The sequence below is a fragment of the Marmota monax genome, unplaced genomic scaffold, assembly GCF_021218885.2.
Source record: "Marmota monax isolate L192 unplaced genomic scaffold, Marmota_monax_Labrador192_F-V1.1 WCK01_AAM20220418_F8-fsc00022, whole genome shotgun sequence".
Lineage (NCBI taxonomy): Eukaryota > Metazoa > Chordata > Mammalia > Rodentia > Sciuridae > Marmota > Marmota monax.
This window is the reverse complement of record NW_026695215.1, coordinates 25776479-25797883: the sequence shown is the minus strand read 5'-3', so window position 1 is coordinate 25797883 and position 21405 is coordinate 25776479. Positions and strand designations below refer to the sequence as shown.

Sequence of the window (21405 nt, the reverse complement as noted above, 5' to 3'; positions counted from 1 at the left end):
AAGAGAGGAAGAAACAGGAATGTCCAATGTCAGATCTCTCCAGAGTACAAGACCCCCACCTCCCCAGGAACCAACCCAGAGGAGAAAACAGGAAGAAGGGAAAATCTCTATTCCATAAAATATGGAAAGGCAATCACTGCTTTGGAAGATCATGGTTTGTATGTGGTAGGTGGGGAGAGCCACTTAAATGGAAACCTGATTTTAAAACAAACAGCTGGGTGTGGTAGCACATGCCTATATGCACAGCAACTGGATCAGAAGTTTGAGGTCAATCCCAGCAATTTAGCAAGGCCCTAAGATACTTTGCAAGATCCCATCTTGAAATAAAAATAAAAAGGGCCGTGGATGTAGTTCAGTGATAAAACCCTAGGTTCAATTCTTTACACACACACACACAAAAAAAAAAGAATGAAAAGAAAGAACTGCTGGGCACAGTGGTACATACCTACAGTCCCAGAGACTCAGGAAACTGAGGCAGGAGGATTGCAAGTTTAAGGCCAGCTTCAGCAACCTAATGAGAATCAGCAGTCTCGTTAAAAAATGAAAAAAAAAAGAAAAAGGACTAGAGATGCAATCAGTGGTAAAGTGCACCTGAGTTTAATCCCAAATTCACACACACACACACACACACACACACACACACAGAGCAAAAACGAAAAACCAAATAAAAGTTTCAAGTTAGGTTTCAAGCTCCAGCTCCTGTTCTGTGCCTGGTCCTGCACCCTGTGTGTCTTGTGCTGACAAGAATGCAGCACATGGCGTATATCACTGGCCCTGCTCTAAAGAATCCTCAATCTATGGACTGAGTGGACATGCTCAGTTGCATCCCTTAAAGAGAAGGTTGCTATTCCAGGAAGTGGTGGTAGGGTAGCCTGGAACCCAGGAGTCCTGTATCCCGGTCCAGGGCCCTATATTTTCCTGAAGTTAAAAACAGAGCTGGGATGGGCTGGGGTTATGGCTCGGTGGTACAGCACTTGACTAGCACGCGTGAGACACTGGGTTTGATCCCCAGCACCACATAAAAAAACAAAGGTATTGTGTCCATCTACAACATAAAAAAAAAAAAATAGCTGGGAGCAGTGGAACATTTATATAATCTCAGCTACTCAGGAGCCTGAGGCAGGAGGATCACAAGTTTAAATGAGGCTAGACTAAGCAGTTTAGGGTGACCCTGTCTCAAAAAGTAGGGGGCTAGGGCTGTAACTCAGTGTAGCATGCATGGGGCCCTGGGTATAATAAGCCCCTTCCTCCTGTTGCCCCAAAAAGGAACGGGGTTTTATTTCACTTTATTTATTTATTGATTGATTTTTTTTTCAGCACTGGGGATTCAACCCAGGACCTCATGCATGTTAGGCCAGTGCTCTACCACTGAACTACTTCCTTTTTTTTGTTGTTGTTTTGAGACAGAGTCTCAGTTACCCAGGCTGGCCTCAAACTTGTGATCCTTCTGCCTCAGCTTTCCAAGTCACTAGGAATACAGGCAGGCACCACTCCGCCCAGCTTAATTCTTCATTTTTAATTTGGGGGTAACAATGTCTGCATTGAGGGTGGTTGCAAGGTGTGCAGCAGGAAACATCACCTTACAGGAAGGGCTCCAGAGACTAAGCTGCTAGCCACAGCAGCATTAGCCTGGACTCCTATCCAACCCCCTTGGTTTTTACGCGAAGATCTCAAAGTCTAAAAGAGAATGATTTTTCAGGGCCATACAGCTATGATTGTAGCCCACTTAGGAGGCAGCCTCACATTCCACAGCCTTTCTGAAACTTCCCCACCCCCAAAATTTTGGAGATTGAACCCCAAGTCTATGTCATGCTAGGTAAGCTTTCTACCTCTAAGCTACATTCCCAGCCCTGGCCCTTTTTATTTTGTTTTGAGACAGGGTCTTGCTATATTGCCCAGGTTGGCCTTGAACTTGCAACCTTCCTTTCTCAGCCTCCTTAGAAGCTAGGATCACATCTGTGCCTGGCTCCCAGCAGCCTTTTTGTGTTGAGCTTTACTTTGCCTCATCCAAAAAAAACTGCTGAAAATAGCAACTTGGGAGGCTAAAGCAGGAGTTCCAGATCGCAAGTTCAAGATAAGTGTCGAAAACTTGGTGAGACCCTGTCTCAAGATGAAAAAATAAAAAGGCTGCCAGGTGGGGCTGGGGTTGTGGCTCAGTGGCAAAGCTGAGTATGTGTGAGGCGCCAGGTTGTCAATAGACCTTTATTATAAATAAAACAAGTAAAAAAATATTAAGAAAAAAGAAAAGGCTGCCAGGTATGGTGGCACACTCCTGTAATCCCAACAGTTTGGGAGGCTGAAGCAGGAGGACCACAATTTCGAAGCCAGCCTCAGCCTTGTTTGGGGCTTGGCAAAGCCCTAAGCAATGAGACCCTGTCTCAAAATAAAAAATTAAAAAGGGCTAGGGATGGTTGAAAGCCCTTGGGTTCAATCCCTGGTACCCCAAAATTAATTAATTTAAAAGGCTGGGGCTCAGAGAGTGCCCCTGGGTTCCATCCCCAGTACCACAATTAATTAATTGAAATAAAAGAAGGCAGTGAGTATTTTAAAAATATTGGGTTTTCCTTTTTTTGTTATTTTTGATTGTTTTATTTTTGGTACTGGGGTTGGAACCCAAGGATGCTTTACTACTGAGCTAAATTCTCAGCCTTTTTATTTTGAGATAAAGTCTCACGAAATTGCTCAGGTTATCCTTGAACTTTTGATCCTTTTGGCTCAGTCTTCTGAGCTGCTGGGATCACGGGTATGTGCCACCACACCTAGCTTAACATCTTTCAAAGATCTTATTGGTGCCTGACTGACCCTTGAGGGAGAGGGTGTGTTCAGCTAATCTGGTCACTTGGCTCTGATAGGCTGTTTGTCCCAAGTTCCCTTTGATGTTACAGATACAGGTTCATTACCCTAGTGCCAAGAGTGTGGCCATCCTACAGCTGAGGATTACATAAGAAAATGCCACTCTGCCCCTGGGACCAGGACCTGAGGCTAGAAAGGAGGAGGACAGGAAAGAGAGATGCTCAGTTTTTCCTGTAAGCTTTTTTTTCCTACTCTTTCAAGTTACTGGGCACATAATATTTTGATAAAAAATAAAATTGTATTGGAAAATAAAACTACACGTCATCATAATATATTTGTCAAAATTCATAGTGCAACACTGAGAGTGAACTCCAATAAAGACTATGGACTTTGGGTGATAGAGCTTTGTCAATGGAGGTTCATCAATTATAACAAATGTCAGGGCTAGGGATGTAGCTAGAGCACTTGTCTAGTGTCCCCAAGGCCTGGGTTTGATCCCCAATACCATAAAGAAAAGACAATTTTTTAAAGATGGTACAAATGTACCACTTTGGTACAGAATGTTAATAATGAGGAGACCTTGTTTGTGTGGGGGCAGGGGGTATATGGGAACTCTGCATTTTCTGATCAATTTTGTTGTGTACTTAACTCTTTTGGGGGGATATTGGGGATTGAACCCAGGGGCATTTTACAATTGAGCCACATTCCTGGCCTTTTTTTTTATGTTTTGTTTTGAGATAGGGTTTAAGTTGCTTAGGGCTTTGCTAAATTGTTGAGGCTGGCTTCAAACTTGTCAGCCTCAGCCTACCAAGTCACTAGGATTACAGGTGTGTGTCATCTGGCTAATTTTGCTGTGTACTTAAAACTATTATGAAAATTAGTCTATTTAGAGAAAAACCCAAGGAAGGAGGGAAGGAGGGAGGGAGAGAGGGACAAATCTGGAGAAGTTAGTACTTGCCTTAAGGGTTTTCTAGGATCACATGAGCTAAGGGGATATAGAACTTAGCCTGACCCAGGTGAGTTGACTTTTTATTTATTTATTAATTTGAAGAAAAAGATTTTTCCATGTTGCCCAAGCTGGCCTTGAATTCCAGAGCTCAAGTGTCACTCCTGCCTTAACTTCCCAAGTAGGCTTTTTATTTTTTTTAATTGCTATATCTGTGCCATGGTTTCCTCTTAACCAGCACTCATGAGAAGGAAATGGCAGGAACAGGCCCCTGCTGCTCTTTGTCTGGGTATGCTGAAGCATCAGAGGCTTTATCAGTAATTTACAATTACCAATCCCTGATGGGGTCAGAATTCTGCACTCAGTTCAGACACCTGACAGTCACTGAACACAACACTTACTTTTTGCCAGGCCCTAACTTCACCCTTCAAAGTGTTCTCTTTGGTTAGGGATGTAACTCAGTGGTAGAGCATTTACCTAGCATGTGTGAGGCCCAGGGTTTGATCTCCAGTAACATAAAAAAAAAAAAAAGTATTGTCTCAATAATCCTATAAAGTAGGCATCATGATCTAATCAACAGATGTGTAAGCTAAGGCTCCAAAAAGTTCAATAACACATCCAAGGCTAACTCAGCTACAAGGACAGTCCTGATAGAGCGCCTCCTCTTTCCCAATAAAAGGGGCATATGGAGTGAGAATTCAGCCAACACCTGGGAAATGCTTGGCCTATTACACTCCCCTACCTACCCTCTCAGTGGCCTGAGAAAGATGCTGCCTCAAAGGACAGCATCTGATTCCCAGAGGGGTTAAAACAGCCTGATGCTTCCACTGGGTTGTTGGGACACTGGCCCTGGGGAGGGAAGAGGAAGCATCCTAGCCTCTTTCTTAGGGGCTGGGATTAGGGATGCTGGAGCAGGGGGCCTGATTCCCCACAAATTTCAACAGGTTTTTCTTCCATTCCTCTGATCTGCCCCCTGCTCATCCAACCAGTCATATTCATTTTTCATTTTTTTAGTTGTAGATGGAAACAATGGCTTTATTTTATTTGTTTATTATTTATTTATTTATTGGTACTGGGGATTAAACTCAGGGGCACTCAAACACGGAGCCATATCCCCAGCTATATTTTGTATTTTATTTAGAGACAGGGTCTCACTGAGTTGCTAAGCACCTCACCTTTGCTAAGGCTGGCTTTGAACTCTCTATCCTCCTGACTCAGCCTCCAGAGCCCCTGTGATTATGGGCTTACACCACCGTGCCTGGCTTTATTTTTTATGTGGTGCTGAGAATCAAACCCAGTGCCTCACACGTGCTCTACCACTGAGTCACAGCCCCATCCCATTTTTTTATTTTTTCAGCTTTCTTAGTTTTCTTTCCATGTTGTATAAGTTTTGAGTTAGTCAAGCTAAGGCCTTTTCCTATCTTCCCTCCTCGGCCTCATGCCTCTCCTTGTGAACCTCTTGTCTGCCTCCTTCTCCGCAGGTGAGAAGGAGATGAGGAGAAAGAGGAACTAGTCTGGAGATCCAGACCTTCGGTGTGATGGCTGGATACAATCTGGGAAGACATCCTGTAGATGGTGAGGTGAAAGACAGGCTACAAATAGGAAAGAGAAATGGATGGAGGGAACAATGGGAAGATGTAATTTTTCAAAATGTAATTTTTCTCACCTCCTTAAAAATTATGGGTGCATCTTCTGCAGGTCACTCATTTTTCATTCTTTCCTTTATTCATTGAGTTTCATATGCTGGGCAAGAAACAGGGTCCTATCTCATTTTTACAAGTTCTTTTAATTATTATCGGTGCATTATATTTGGATATACTGTTGGGATTTGTTGTTACATATTTGTACATGCACACAATATACAATATAACAATATAAATTGGCCAATATCACACCCCAGCACTTTCCCTCTCCCTCACTATCTCCAACCCCTTTGTCTCTTTCCTCTACTGATCTCTTCCCTTTGATTTTCTTTGATTTCATGAGATCTACCCCCATAATTTTTTTTCATTTTTCCTCTCTAGCTTCTGTATATGAGAGAAAACATACAATTCTTAACCTTCTAAGTTTGACTTATTTCACTTAACAGAACATATTTTATGTAACATCCATTTTCCTGCAAATGACTTAATTTCATTTTTCTTTATGGCTAAATAAAACTCCATTGTGCATGCATGTTTTATATATATATATTACATTTTCTTTATTCATTCATCAGTTGATGGACACCTAAACTGGTTCTGTAGTTTGGTTATTGTGAATTGTGCTACTATAAGCATGGGTATACATGTAGTACTGTAATAGATGACTTCAGCACTTCAGGATAAATACCAAGAAGTGGTATAGCTAGGTCATATGGTGGTTCCATACCTAGTCATTTGAGAAACCTCCATGTTGATTTCCATAGTGGTTGTACTGATTTGCAATCCCACTAACAGTGTAAAAATATTCCTTTTTCTCAACATCCTCTCCAACATTATTATTTGTATTCTCAATGACTGTCATTCTGAGTGGTGTGAAATGAAATCTCAGTATAATTTTGATTTAATTGCTCATGATTTTGAACTTTTTTTATATATTTGTTGGCCATTTGTATTTCTTCTTATGAGAATTGTCTGTTTAATTCATTTAACCATTTATTATTTGGGTTATTTGATTTTTTTGGTGTTAAGTTTTTGAGTTCTTTATGTAATTTATTTATTAACCTTCTGTCAGTAGAGTAGCTAGCAAAGATTTTTTTCCCATCCTGTAGGTTCTCTGTTGCATTCTTAATTGTTTCCTTTGTTGTGCAGAAGCTTTTTAAGTTGATGCCATTCCATTTATTAACTCTTGACATTATTTCCTGAGCTTTAGAGGCCCTATTGAGAAAGTCTTGCCTGTTCCTATATGCTGGAGTGTTGACCCTACATTTTCTTCTAAGAGTTGTATGTTTTCTGATCTAATTCCTAAGTCTTTGATCCATTTTGAGTTGATTTTTGTGCCGGGTGAGTGATAAGGGTCTAGGTTTATTCTTCTGCATATGGAAACCAGTTGTCCCAGCACCATTTGATAAAGAGGCTGTCTTTTCTCCAATGTATGTTTTTGGTACCTTTGTCAAGGATCAATTGACTACAGATGTGTAGGTTTGTCTGTGTCTTCTACTCTGTACCATTGGTCTGTGTGTGTGTTTTTATGCCAGTATTAGGCAGTTTCGTTACTAAAGCTCTGTAGTATAATTTGAAGTCAGGTATTGTGATGCCTCCAGCATTATTTTTTTGGCTTAAAATTGCTTTGGTTCTTCTTAGTCTTTTGTTTATCCAAATGAATTTTAGGACTGTTTTTTTCCTAGTTCTAGTGAAGAATATCATCAGTATTTTGTTGGGGATTTCACTGAATATGTGTATTGTTTTTGGTAGTATGGTAATTTTAACAATGTTAATTCTGCCTGTCTATGAAAATGGGAAGTCTTTCTATCTCTGAGGTCTTTTTCAATTTCTTTCTTTCTCTCTTCTCTTTTTTTTTTTTTTTTGTGGTGCTGAGAATTGAACCCAGGACCTTGTGCATGCGCCTGAGCTACATCCCCAGCCCCTCAATTTATTTCTTAAATGTTCTATAGTTTTCTTGTACAGGTCTTTCTTTCTTTGGGGGAATGGGTAGTTTGGATGTATTTTGGTTTATTAACCACTCCTATACTGAAGGACATCTTGGTTGCTTCCAGTTTTTGGCAATTACCAATAAAGCTGCTATAATTATCCATGTTCAGGGTTTTTGTTTTGTTTTGTTTTGTTTTTTTGGTACCAAGGAATGAACTCATGAGAACTCAACCTCTGAGCCACATCCCTAGCCCTATATTGTATTTTATTTAGAGACAGGGTCTCACTGAGTTGTTTATTGCTTCCCTTTTGCTGAGGCTGGCTTTGAACTTGTGATCCTCCTGCCTTAGCCTCCTGAGCCCCTGGAATTACAGGCATTTGCCACCAGTCCCAGTTAATATGCAACAATAGTCAGTAGACTTCAGATGTAGTTTATCACATAGTGTTAAAATACACTTTACAAACATTAAGGTAAGTTGTAAAGGTGACAACATTTTCTGTGTAGCATTTTTTAAAATATTTTTTAGTTAAACATGGGCACAATATCTTTATTTTGTTTATTTATTTTTATGTGGTGCTGAGGATCGACCCAGGGTCTCACACGTGAGAGATGAGTGCTATACCGCTGAGCCACAACCCCAGCCCCTTTGTATAGCATTTTTTTTTTAAAGAGAGAGGGAGAGAGAGAGAATTTTAATATTTATTTTTTAGTTTTCGGCAGACACAACATCTTTGTTTGTATGTGGTGCTGAGGATCGAACCCGGGCCGCACGCATGCCAAGCGAGCGAGCGCGCTACCGCTTGAGCCACATCCCCAGCCCCCTCTGTATAGCATTTTAAGCATATTCTAAATGATATGTTCAGAAGCATGGCAAATGAAAAGAATGGCATTTAGGTTGTACCACCACACCTAGAAAATCTGTGTGTTTAAACTACAGATATGCTTACATATGACACAATAGTTTTTATAAGAGAATTTTTTTTTCTTTTTTGATGCTGGGATTTGAACCCAAGGGTGCTCTACTATTGAGCTACACCCCCAGCCCTCTTTTAAAAGTTTTAAAATTTTTAATCTGGGCAAGGTGGCACACACCTGTAATCCCAGGAACTCGGGAATCTGAGGCAGGAGGATCTCTAGTCTGAGGCCAGCCTCAGCACTTATCAATGCCCTGAGCAACTTAGTGAGACCCTGTCTCAAAACAAAAAATTTAAAGGGCTGTGGATGTGGCTCAGTGGTTAAGCACCCCTGGGTTCTATCCCCATACCAAAAATAAAATAAAAATGTTAATTTTTAGACAGGTCTTCCCAAGTTGCTTAGGGCCTCACTAAATTGCTAAGGCTGGTCTCGAGAACTTGCATTCCTCCTGCCTTAGACTCCCAAGATGCTTGGATTACAGGCATGTAATCCATATGCCACCACACCAGTCCAAAAGCTCTTTTAAGTACAACTAGGAACTCTGATTATAAGGAGAGATGGGGGGTATATTTTAGACCCCACAGGCAGGAACTGTAGTCCTTCCCTTCCTCCCTCCCTCTGGAGCTCTCAGCCCAATTTTCCTCTGCCTGGATGCTTCAGAGATTTCTGTGTCTTTGAAATTTGATTCCAAATTTCTTGGATATGCAATTGATTTGGCCTACTTTTGATCAAGTATTCTCTCTGGGCCAATCAGCTATTAGTAGTTAAGACACATAACACAAACTACTCACCCATGGGGGGTAGGTAGTTTTATAAAGAGGAGAATGGGCTAAAAAGTCGCAAAGGTGTCTCCTGCAGCTCCTTCAGTGAATATTTACTGTGCTCTTACCTCTTACAATGGTATAACTACTACTGGCCTAATGCCTGCTATAGGTCTGCTTCCTCAGTGGATGTGGATGTAAGTTCTTAGGACCAAATTGTATAATTCTGTTTCCAGGGACAAAACTATCTGCCCAATATTTATGAAATGAAGTGTCAAGAAATTTCAGAAAAAACGGGGCTGGGATTGTGGCTCATTGGTAGAGCGCTTGCCTAGCACATGCGAGGCCCTGGGTTCAATCCTTGGTACCACATAAAAATAAATAAATAAATAAATAAATAAATAAATAAATAAATAAATAAATAAAGGTATTGTTTCCAACTGCAACTAAAAAAAAAAAGAAATTTCAGAAAAAGAACTGGCCTTTGGGTTTATGGAAGCATAATTGAAAATATGACAATTGGGCACTACAGGGGCATAGGTTTACCAGCCAACAGGAAAAGTGGCCCAATCTCACATTGGACAATCACACATTTCTGAGCATCCAACAATTAACAACACCTTGGATGATGACTGTGGGTGACCTGGAAATGGTCAAGGAGTGGCCAATCAGGGGATTAGACTCCTTCGAGTATCTGAGCCAAAATGTTTTTTCATAGGACCCTGCCAATAGTTCTGTCCTTACAGGATTAAGGCTGTATTTTAATTATGTTTGTGTGCCTGCCTCTCCCAGGAGCCTCAGGGACTATGTGGTTTTTGTCTTTGTTTAATAAATCCCCAGGTTCTGTTGGATGAAACGGAATCCCCTTATGGCACAGGGGTGGGCAGTGGCAAAATACATGTTCATTGAATCCAATTCTGTACCAGACTTTGGGGCTACTGAGATTGGCTGACATGCTTCCATCTGGAGCAATCAGATACAATTCCACTAAGAACAACTGCTATAACCAAGACAATTACACAAGTGCAGCTGAGTCTCAGGAATCCCAGCCAACCTATGCAGAGAAAAGACCCTATTCTCCCTAGAAAAAGATGGTAGGCCCGTTGCAGTGTTGCACACCTGTAATCCTAGTGGCTTGGGAGGCTGAGATAGGAGGATGATGAGTTCAAAACCAGCCTTAGCGCAGCAAGCTTAGCAACTCAGTGAGACCCTGTATCAAATAAAATACAAAATAGGGCTGGGGAGGTTGCTTAGTGGTCAAATGCCCCTGAGTTCAGTCCCCAGTACCCCCCCCCCAAAAAAAAAGGTGGAGGAATTAACTTGAACGTGTAGAGACTGGACTGGGGCTGGGGTTGTGACTCAGTGATAGAGCGTTTGCCTGGCATGTGTGAACCACTGGTTTTCATTCTCAGCCCCACATGAAGAAAAATAAATAAAGGTATTGTGTCTATCTACAACTAAAAAATATAGACACTATTTTTTCTCTAAATAATCCTGTACATACATTTCATGGTTTTAAAGAGCATTTGAGCCATTATTCCCATTTCCTTCTGCCTTTTTTTTTTGTAAGGCTGGGATTGAACCCAGGACTGCCAGTCAAATGACTTATCATTGAGCCACATCCCCAACATCATCTTCCCATTTGTTTCTCATCATCAAGAGCTTGTTATTCCCATATTATAGATGAAGAAATTAGCTCAGAAAGATTAAGAGAATTTTGTATAAGATTACACAGCAGGGCTGGGGTTGTAGCTCAGTAGTAGAATGCTTGCCTCTCATGCGTGAGGCCCTGGGTTTGATCCTCAGCACCACAAAAAGATAAAGATATTATGTCCAACTATAACTAGAAAAAAGAATTCAAAAAAAGATCACACAGCATATGAGAATTGCTGACTTCCTTGCTCCTTGAGGAAAAATTGCATTGATTGAAAGAAATTAAGGAAACTCCTAAAAACCCTAGGTTCTCTACATGACCTGTGTAACTCTACATCATGTACAATCAGAAGAATGAGAAGTTATTCTACTGTCATGTGTAACTAATTAGAACAGATTTTAAAAATAAAAAAACCACTTTGAACTCTTAAAAAAAAAAACCCTAGGTTCTCTCCAGACCTTAGAGCCCCATAAGTGGGGACCATTCCTGTTTCCCTTATCAAAAAAAAAAAGCAGTAATGTGTACCTGGTAACCACCATGCCCAGCCAAATCAATCTCTTTTATTTATTTATGACATTTCCATACAAGCATATAATGTACTTTGATTTTATCCACCCTCCCTACTACCTTCTCTTGCCATCCCTTCCCTCATCTTCCTAGTACCCTTCCCCTTCTAGTTTCATGTAGTCTTTTTGTTTGTTTGTTTCTAGATTCCATATGTGAGAGAAAACATGATACTTGTGTTTCTGAAGTTGGTTTATATTTTTTTCTTTGCTGCTGTGCTTTTGTAGTGACAACTAAGAAATCATTGCTAAATCCAATGCAGTGAAGCTTTTCACTTTTTTTTTCCCTTAAGAGTTTTATAGTTTTAAATCTAACATTTAGTTCTTTAAGTTAATTTCACAAGTTCAAAGCCAGCCTCTGCAACTTAGGGAGGCCCTAAGCAACTTAACAAGACTCTGTTTCAAAATGAAAAGGGCTAGGGATGTAGTTCGGTGGTTTTGCCTCTGGATTCAATCCCTGGTACTAAAATAAAAAAAAATAATAATCTTTTATATGGTGTAAAGTAATTTGAATTGTGTTTCTTTTTTTTTAACAAATGCCTTTATTTTTTTTTTTTATGTGATGCTGAGGATCGAACCTGGGTCCCGCCCTTGCTAGGCAAGCCCTCTACTGCTGAGCCACAATCCCAGCCCCTGAAATGTGTTTCTTTTTTTAATTTGTTTTTTTAGTCATTGTTGGACACAATATTTATTTATTTATTTATTTATATGTGGTGTTGAGGATTGAACCCAGGGCCTCACACATGCTAGGCGAACTCTCTATTGCTGAGCCACAACCCTAGCCTGAATTGTGTTTATTTTTGTTGCTATAGTTGTACATATTCTAAATATCAATCCCAATGATATATGATTTGCATTCTTTTTTTTTTCAACAGCACTAGGTCTGTAACCCACTTCTTCCATATGGCAAGTGTTCTACCACTGAGCTATATCCCAAGCCATTTTTATTTTTTCAGACAGGGTCTTGCTAAGTTGCTGAGGCTGGTCCTTTTTCCTCAGCCTTCCTGGTAGCTGGAATTACAGGTGTGTATCACCATTCAGACCAAATGCATTCTTTTACTTTCAATATCCTGTTTTTCCTGTACCACTGGTTGAAAAGATTGTCCTTTCCCCATTGAGTAATTTTATCATTCAAAAATCACTTGGCCAGCATGCCTAAATTGCTGAGGCTGGTGATCCTCCTGTCTCAGCCTCCTGAGTAGCTGGGATTATAGGTCTGTACCACCACACCCAGCAGTATTGACCACCTTAACAGTATTAAGTCTTCCAGTCTTTGAGCACAAGACATCTTTGTATTTATTCATGTCTTATTTCAGCAATATTTCATAGTTGTCAATATACAAGTCTTTTGTCTCCTTAATAAAGTTTATTTTAAGTAGATTTTTTTTTGAGAGAGAGAAAGAGAGAGAGAGTTTTAATATTTATTTTTTAGTTTTTGGCGGACACAACATCTTTGTTTGTATGTGGTGCTGAGGATCGAACCCGGGCCGCACGCATGCCAGGCGAGTGCGCTACCGCTTGATCCACATCGCCAGCCCATCTGTTTTTTTCATATTCTAATGACACATTGCATGCAAGAATAAATGCATCTTTTACTTGCTTCTTCATATCTGGATGACATGCACCATGATCCAAAACTAATTCTCAGATCAACCTTACTGGGAATTGTATCCGGTGAAGCTCTACAATTGAGTCCCAGCCCTCATTTTTAATGTAAAGAAACCTTACTGATTTTTGTGTGTGATTTTGAATCCTGCAAGTGCTGAATTTATTAGTTCTAAGAGCTTTTGAAACATCTTTAGAGCTTTATACATAAAGATCCATGTCATCTGAAAACAGATAATCTAACTGCCTTTTTAATTTGGATTTCTTATTGCCTAATTGCTCTGATTAAGCCTTGCACTACCATGTTCAAAAGCAGTGGTGAAAAGGCATCCTTGTCTTATTTCTGGTCTTAAGGAGAAAAAGGTTTTAGTATTTTGCCATTGAGTATGGTGTTGATTTTATATGAACACCTTTTGTATATTAAAGAATTTCCCTTATTTCCTAGTTTGTTGAATATCTTATTATGAAAACCAACACTTTGCTGCTAAAGTGACCTTGGAGTGGCTACTGAGAGCTGGTGGGAGCCACCTGGCACATCCCAGTTTTCTCAGCCAAACCTGGAAATCCAGCCAAAACTACTTATTATTTTTCCTGTAGCCATACCTTTTCTCATGTTTTTTTAAGAGAGAGTGAGAGAGTGAGAGAATTTTTTTTAATATTTATTTTTTAGTTTTCGGCGGACACAACATCTTTGTTTGTATGTGGTGCTGAGGATCGAACCTGGGCCGCACGCATGCCAGGCGAGGGCGGTACTGCTTGAGCCACATCCCCAGCCCCCCTTTTCTCATGTTGTCCTCTGTTCAAGTCCTCTTCATACTTAAAGGACCTTCTTCAGCAAGTCTTCTTCCATTGCACTGTGCACCCCAAACTTGTGCCAAGGAGGCCCTTCATTTTCCCATGGCACATGATTTTTACTAACCTTGGAGAAATGACCTCACTCAGGGTATTACAATCCAAGTAGGGTCTGTCAGTCATGCTGAAAGCTCCAAGGGATCCCCTACCCTTCCCTTTCATTTCACAGACCTCTCAATGATTGGGCCAAGATAAATTTATATTTATTAAGGATACTTACTGAATACAAACAGAGATATGAAAAATTGTGGTATATATGTGTATTAAGAATTGTAATGCAAAAAAAGAGTACATGTATAATGGCATAATTTGGCATGAATATAGTTTATATACAGAGTTACGAAAAATTGTGCTGTATATGGGTAATAATGAGTGTAATGCATTCCACTATTGTCATGTATTTAAAAAATAATTAAAAAAGGATACTTATCGAGCTCTTCTGTAACTGTTCTAGGTGTTGAGGAACCTGAAAGATGGATAAGTTCCTCTTTTCCTGAACTTCACAATCTCATTAGGGGAAAGAGATAATAAACAGATAAAGAAAATATCAGATAGCATCAAGTGCTCTACAGATAAAATAGGGTGATGTGATGGGTAGTTTCTCTTTCATTCTTTCCTTCTTTCTGTCACAGTGTCCACTATGTTTTCTAGGTTGGAACTTAGGATTCTCCTGCTTCAGCCTTGACTATAGGTACACACCACTGTATCCAGCATTGAGCAACTACTTTAAATTGGATAAATATCATAGGGGACTTCTCAGAGGAAACGGAATGGAATTATTTTCTGTAGGATTTTTCTCAATTGTTTCTATGCTGCATGACTTGTCAAATGTACATGATAATTTATTTATCAGTTACAATATCTGTGCTGATTCCTTAGGACAATTGATCCATAGCCTCTTCACACCCTCCCCAGGTCCAGCCCTGACAGTGATTCCCCCCAAAACCACACAATCTAGTTGCAGAGCAAGAGACTGCTTTCCCACCCTATAAGGGTAGGCTAAGTGGGCTTACTGCATCTTTTACTACCCTTGACCTCTGGTGTCTCTGCCTTGGATTCTTCCCAGATCCTTCACAGTGCTAACATTCTTGGCTCAAGTTCACCTCCTTGGGATATTCTTATCCAATGCATTCCTTCTCCCTATGGTGTCTGTGTTATACCATTCTCTGTTTCAGTTTCTTTTCGGCATTTATTAAAATTAATCCAGGTGTGTACGTGTGTGGTAGTGATAAAATTTCATTCAGGTGCAAGTAACTGATATCAGAGCCTTTCTGGAAAGTCGTTTGAGACAAGGGAGAAGGGTATCAAGGTAAAATTTCCCAATCTCAGAATTAATTAAGTTAATCTCACTTAACCAAGAGGTTAAGTGAGAACGGAAAATTCGAGAACGTGTGAAAGCTGTGATGCTTTAGGAGCACTTTCTGTAGATTTAAATTCCCATAGTTTGGGAAAACATTTGTGTTTTTTATAACCTAATTTTTCTCGGAAATTAACCATGTCTGGTATCCAAAGGTATGAAGGCCCAGAAGAGAAGAGAGGTGGGGATGAGAAGGGAATTTTTATATTCTTAATTTCGCGAGGGATAAAAACCTCAAAGAAAAAAAATCCACTTAAGTATTTTTTTCCTTTTTCGTCATTTCACCAGTATTCACTTCTTGGGAGAGGAGAAAGAGAATCTGGGGCTAGAGTGGAGAGGTATGATAACAATATACTTTTATCGGTAACTCAAGCCCAAGGGCGCTGAAATTTCTAATTTTAGGGAGGAAATCTTGCATCATCCTTAATCTCCATTTGTGTGTCCGTGATTAAGAAAGATCCTTCTTGCCTCTCCTTCTCTTCCAGGTAATTCTGAAGGCAGCTTCAGCCAACAGGAAACGGAACGGCAGGTTCGGGTAAAGGGGAAAAAAGTGACAGTTGCGTGGTGCTCATCAACTTTGGAGGTTGAGAGCAACCTCTGTTGGAGGGGAGAGTAGTAGAGAAGCAATCATCGTTGGCAGCATTAGCACTGACTATATCCCAATGTGGAGCCCCATATCTCTGCTCCTGGCACTTGCATCATCCCATCATTCTTCATAAACCTCTGAGTCTATCCCCAACTGAGGAATGAGGAGGAACCGAGGCTCACTTGAGGCATTAAGCAAGCGATCAGTGCACTTTGTTGGTGGCTGGCGGGTGCAAACCTATTCCGTTGCACCCACTCATGCAACCAGGCCGGAATCTGCCTGGGATTTCTGTACCACATTCACTCCTGAAACGGTCCTTAGCAATAGATAAACGGCTTTATTCAGGAAAGAATCTATATATACCCTTTTCAGAGGAAGAACGGTCTCTGGTCTGCTCACAGCGGAACTTTTCTGTCGGCGGCGCATGTTCCCGTCCGGGTGGGCGGGCGCGCGGGCCGGGAGGGGGACGCTTTGTGGCGCGGACCGCGAGCGGAGGCTGCGAGCGCCGCCGCCGGAGAAGACCGACGCTCGGCCAGAGGCAGCCCGCGGCGCCCGGGCCTGGCCGGCTGCTTCCCGCCTCTACTACTGCCCCCGTCCCGGCTGCTGTAAACACCGTCCAGGAGGGTGCGGCGGAACGTGAGGTCCTTAGGCCTTGCCCGGTCCGGCGCGGCCCGGATCCGTGGCACGGGAGGTGAGAGCCGGTGCTGGCCCCCGGCTCCCCGCCGGGCCGCTGGGACCCGCAACAATGGGGACAGAGTGGAGACGCGGCCCGGGCCCCTGGCGTGCAGAGGCCTGGGGCACCGAAACGGTCCTAGTGGCCTTGGCCTTTAAGGCATTGGGTTCGACCTGGGAAACTTTCAATGGCTGGAGGCTCGATGGGGGTCTTGGTCTCGGCTCCGGGCCTTGTTGAGTTGATATTTGGGGATTTTGTAGTCTGGCAATGGGATGATAGAGCTACTGAGACTCAACTGTACGGGTTGTGTGCTCTTGGCGCTCGATACTGGCGCCTCGGAGGCTGACCATTGCGGGGTGGATAGGGGGTGGGTTGTGTTTGGAATTTGAGGGGCATCAGTGTGCATGGTCCCTGAAGCTAATAGGAATGCCTCTCCTCCCGAAGTCTGGAAATTTGGCAGACTGGGGTCGGAGTGGGGTAGAAGAGGCATGGGGAGTTTAGCTCCTCGGGGTTTACTGATGACTAGTTCTTGGAAAGGCACGAGCTCAGCTGGGCACAGAAAGGAGAGTTGAGCAAAGAGCTGGTCCTCCATGACCCAAATGCACCGGGATAAAGAGTGGTTTCTTAAGCAGAGAACTCGACACAGGAGTAGTAACACCCATGTGAGTACTGTTGGCTGCTTGGGATTAAGGTGAAGCCGGTGGGAATTGTGATTTGGTCAGTGCCGAGGAGGGTTGGTAGGCTGCTGAGGTTGGAAAAATAAGCTTCATGGTGGGTCATGGTCGTGGCAGTCTGGGAGATGAACAAGGGAATTTGCAGAGTGGGCTTCCTGATAGAGGATGACCTCTTCCTGCGGGGGAGTGGGTGACTCAGATCTGTTAGAATTCCCGTCGCTTGTCGGCCAGTGTGACTGACTACATTGGTTTCTGGACTTTGAGGTGGATGAAACCAAAAGGGTATTTGGAGGCTTGATGAGTTTGTTCTTGAGTAGAAGACCGTGTGGACTTTTTTTTTTTTTTTTTCTTACTGCATCAGAATGCTGGCTATCATTAACAATATTTTAAGGAATTTCTTTGTGGTATTTTTTAAAAAAAATTTTTTATTGTCAATGAATATTTATATGCAGTGCTGAGAATCAAATCCTGTGCCCTCTACATGCTAGGCAACTGCTCTACCACTGTATTATGACCCTAGCCCCTCTTTATGGTATTTGATAGAATGCTGTCCTCTGTTCGTTTTTTTTCTTTGTTTTGAATTGTGATTCATACTTTCTTTTTCTTTTTCTTTTTTTTTTTTTTTGTACTGGGGATTGAACCCGGGGTGCTTTACTACCAAACTACATTTCCAGTCCTCTTTATTTTTTTATTTTGAGACAGGGTCTTGCTAAATTGTCTAGGCTGACTTGCAATCCTCCTGCCTCAGTTTCCTGGGTACAAGGATTATAAGCATGAGCCACCATGCTGGCCTGTACTTTCCTTTTAGCACTGTGGGTATTGTTTTTAACTCTAGAGAAACTTAGACTTTATAATATATATGTAAATTCTAGGGGTTGTTAGTCCAATTCTTATAAATCTAAATTAAATTTTTAAATTAATTTAAAATTTAAATTAATTTCACTGATTTATGTGCCATTGTTTAATTCCTAGAGAGGAATGTGAAAACCCTAAATGTTTATGTTATTAAAAGCTCTTTCCATCTCTAAATCCATGAAATTTCATTTTCTCTTATTTCTGTGAAGTGATTACATTGGCTCTATTAAATCTTAGTGACTTGGGGCTGGGGATGTGGCTCAAGTAGTACCAGGCTCACCTGACATGCGTGAGGCACTGGATTCAATTCTCGGCACCATATAAAAGTAAAATGAAGATATTGTGTCCACCTAAAGCTAAAATATAAATATTAAAAAAAAAATCTTAGTGACTGTCATTTCAGCACCCCTGCTGACTCTCACAGGACATTATCTTCACTAGAAGTGTTATCTGTCTTCAGTGACTTTGTTCTGTACACTGGTTGCCTGTGACATTGAAAGACAGGTTGCAAACTCCGACTCTGAGGCCTGCAATTGTGCACCAGAGCTCTGTATGTATTATTCAAGCAAAACTTGGTGTGTTGTCTGTAGATAAGATATTAAAGAGAACCTTTCATGAGGAAAAACAGTATCAGACTCATTGTGCTTTCTGAATTTAGAGTTTGGGATGTACTGCCTAATTGGGAGGCTAATATAAATTTTAAGTTGAGATGTGAGGTAATTCTATTTGTACTTGTACTGACAGTTCTATTCTAGGGATTGATTTTTCCTTAAGCTTTAAAAAATTATTTCCCTCCAGAAGTTTTTTTTTCTCTTTTGAAAAATTTCTATCTTTAAATTTTTTTATTCTTTTATAAACCTATGTCTGATGCATTATGTTAGGAGCTGTGTTAGACATCTTCACAGCGGTGGTGATTTTTTTTGTGTTGTACATGTGGAGACAGAGTCTTGCTGTGTTGCCTAGGCTATCTCCAACTTGTGGCCCAAGTGATCCTCCCATCTGAACCTCCCAAGTAGAAGAAACTACAGACATATGCCACCATGCTTGGCTTAGTGATGATATTTTTGACCTTTTGATAGTGTCAGAGGTGGTCGTACATCTTTGAAGAAAGAAGTGATTCAGGTATACCAAATATATACCTGTATATATATATCAGTAAAGCTGTTGAACAGTTGTTTGTTTGTTTTATGGTGGTGGGGATTGAACCCAGAGCCTTGTTCATGTTAAGTCAAGTGCTCTGCCTTGTTCATGTTAAGTCAAGTGCTACATCTCTAGGCCATGAAGCTTTTTTTTTCTTTTTTAATTTTTTATTAGTGTACTTATAATTATACCTAATAGTGGAATTTATTATGCCATATTCATATATGTACATGGCATAATTTACTTAATCTCCTTTGATGAAAAGGAGTACCTGTTCATTTCCTCTTAAAAGTTTTTATAGTGTATTAATTTTCAGTAGTGACAATCGTTCATGTTTGCAGGCAGAAAACATAGTTATAACTGTGTGTTAACATTGGTATGGGATTATAATTTTTTAAATTATTTTTTAGTTGTTGTTGGACACAATACTTTTATTTTATTTATATTTCTGTGGTGCTGAGGATCGAACCCAGGGCCTCACACATACTAGGCAAGCACTCTACCACAACCCCAGCCTTGGTATGGGATTATTTCGTATCATTTTATTTAATATACCTGTTAAATTTAAGTTCCTGTAGAAAAACCATAGGAAAATTATTTTGTTTTGGTATGTTGCTAAATGAGCAGTGATTTTCAGATACGGTGTATATGTTCAGGTTGCTTAAGAAGGCATCATACTTTACTTTCCACTGTAGTCTTTTTTTTTTTAAGAGAGAGAGAGAGAGAGAGAGAGAGAGAGAGAGAATTTTAATATTTATTTATTTTTTTTAGTTCTTGGCGGACACAACATCTTTGTATGTGGTGCTGAGGATTGAACCCAGGCCGCACGCATGCCAGGCGAGCACGCTACCACTTGAGCCACATCCCCAGCCCTCCACTGTAGTCTTTGGAGCATGAAAGCTCACTTCCTATGTCTGCTTCAATATATGTAGACTAGGAGTGTCTCTGATGCTTGGAATACTGTCCCCTGTAATAGCAGGAATAAGACTGAGATAAGACTCAGTCTCTCTGAAGTTGCTTGCCTCTTAATTTTTACTGCATAAACTTGAATGATTTTTTTCTTTAGTTGTTGATTTTTTTTTTTTTTTTTTTTTTTTTTAGTACTGGGGATTGAGCCAGGTGTCACTTTGCCATTGAGCCAAAAGCTGAGCCCTTTTCATTTTTTATTTTGTGACAGTGTCTCATTAAGTGGCTTAGGGCCATGCTAAATTGCTGAAGGCTGGCTTTGAACTTGTAGTCTTCCTGCCTCAGCTTCCTGAGTCTCTGGGATTATAGGCATGTGCCACCATGCCTGACTCCTTTAGTTGTTAACCCTCATTCTAATCTAGTAGAATGACAGTTCTGCCCTTTACTCTCTTCTTCTCTTTTTACATATATATCTTTTTGTTTTGGGTACTGGGGACTGAACTTGGGCTCTCGACCACTGAGCCACATCCATCCCCAGCCCTATTTTGTGGGTTTTTTATTTTTTTTATTTTTTTTAAAGAGAAAGAGAGAGAGAATTTTAATATTTTTTTTTAGTTTTTGGCGGACACAACATCTTTATTTGTACGTGGTGCTGAGGATCGAACCCGGGCCGCACGCATGCCAGGCGAGCGCGCTACCGCTTGAGCCACATCCTCAGCCCCCTATTTTGTGTTTTATTTAGAGACAGGGTCTCACTAAATTGCTCAGTGCCTCACTTTTGCTGAGGCTGGCTTTGAACTCCCAATCCTCTTGCCTCAGGGCCGTCTTCCCCAGCTGCTGTGATTGATTATAGGTGTGTGTCACAGCGCCCAGCTCTGCATATATATCTTGACCAAAAATAAATGAAGAAATTTAAAATCAAGACACTTAAATCATAGTAAATTATTTGAGCTAGCCCTCATTTTTCATCTGGAATATTCACTTGTTTAAAAAAAACCTGGGGGCTGGGGTTGTGTCTTAGCTGGGTAGAGAGCTCGCCTAGCACATGCAAGGCTCTGGGTTTGATCCTCAGCATCACATAAAAATAAATAAATAAAATAAAGGTATTGTGTCCAACTACAGCTAAAAATTAAATATTAAAAAAAAAACCTGGATCATATGTTGCTTTGAAGGCAAGATGATTACTTAAATGGTTTTGGCTACTTAGTTAAATGGATCAACTTCAGAAAATCTTGGAAAGAAGATAGAGATTTTGCTTTCTTTAGAAAAATTCTGAAAGTTGCCTAGTGTAGTAGTCTTTGGAGACTTCCCACCTATGTTTCTTGCTGACTTTTTGACCCTGAGTAAACTCTTAACCTCTCGGAGCTTTGTTTTTATATTTTACTTCATCTATGAGGCTATAGAATTGCAAGTTGTAGTGAGGACTGGAGATGAGGGCCTTTTGCTTCCTGGGTGGTCAGTGCTGGCTGTTAGTGGAAGTTAGTATGTATTATTATGCAGTATTAGTGGTAGGAATGTGACTAGGTACTCTGTAGGGGTGAGGAGCCCAATT

At 40.8% G+C, this 21405-nt stretch overlaps 1 protein-coding gene across 5 annotated transcripts in view; it reads left to right on the top strand.

Moving 5' to 3' along the window:
• The window catches only part of Rad54l2 (RAD54 like 2), a 156733-nt gene that overhangs the window by 6784 nt on the left and 128544 nt on the right, over positions 1–21405 (top strand). For 4 of the 5 annotated variants that reach the window (XM_046431826.2, XM_058574841.1, XM_046431827.2 and 1 more), the window contains exon 1: positions 16091–16296. The exons of the other annotated variant lie outside the window; for it this stretch is intronic. The gene's annotated coding sequence lies outside the window, so the exon portion shown is untranslated. Of the gene's footprint in view, positions 1–16090; positions 16297–21405 lie in introns of those variants that run through there. 5 annotated transcript variants of the gene reach the window in all.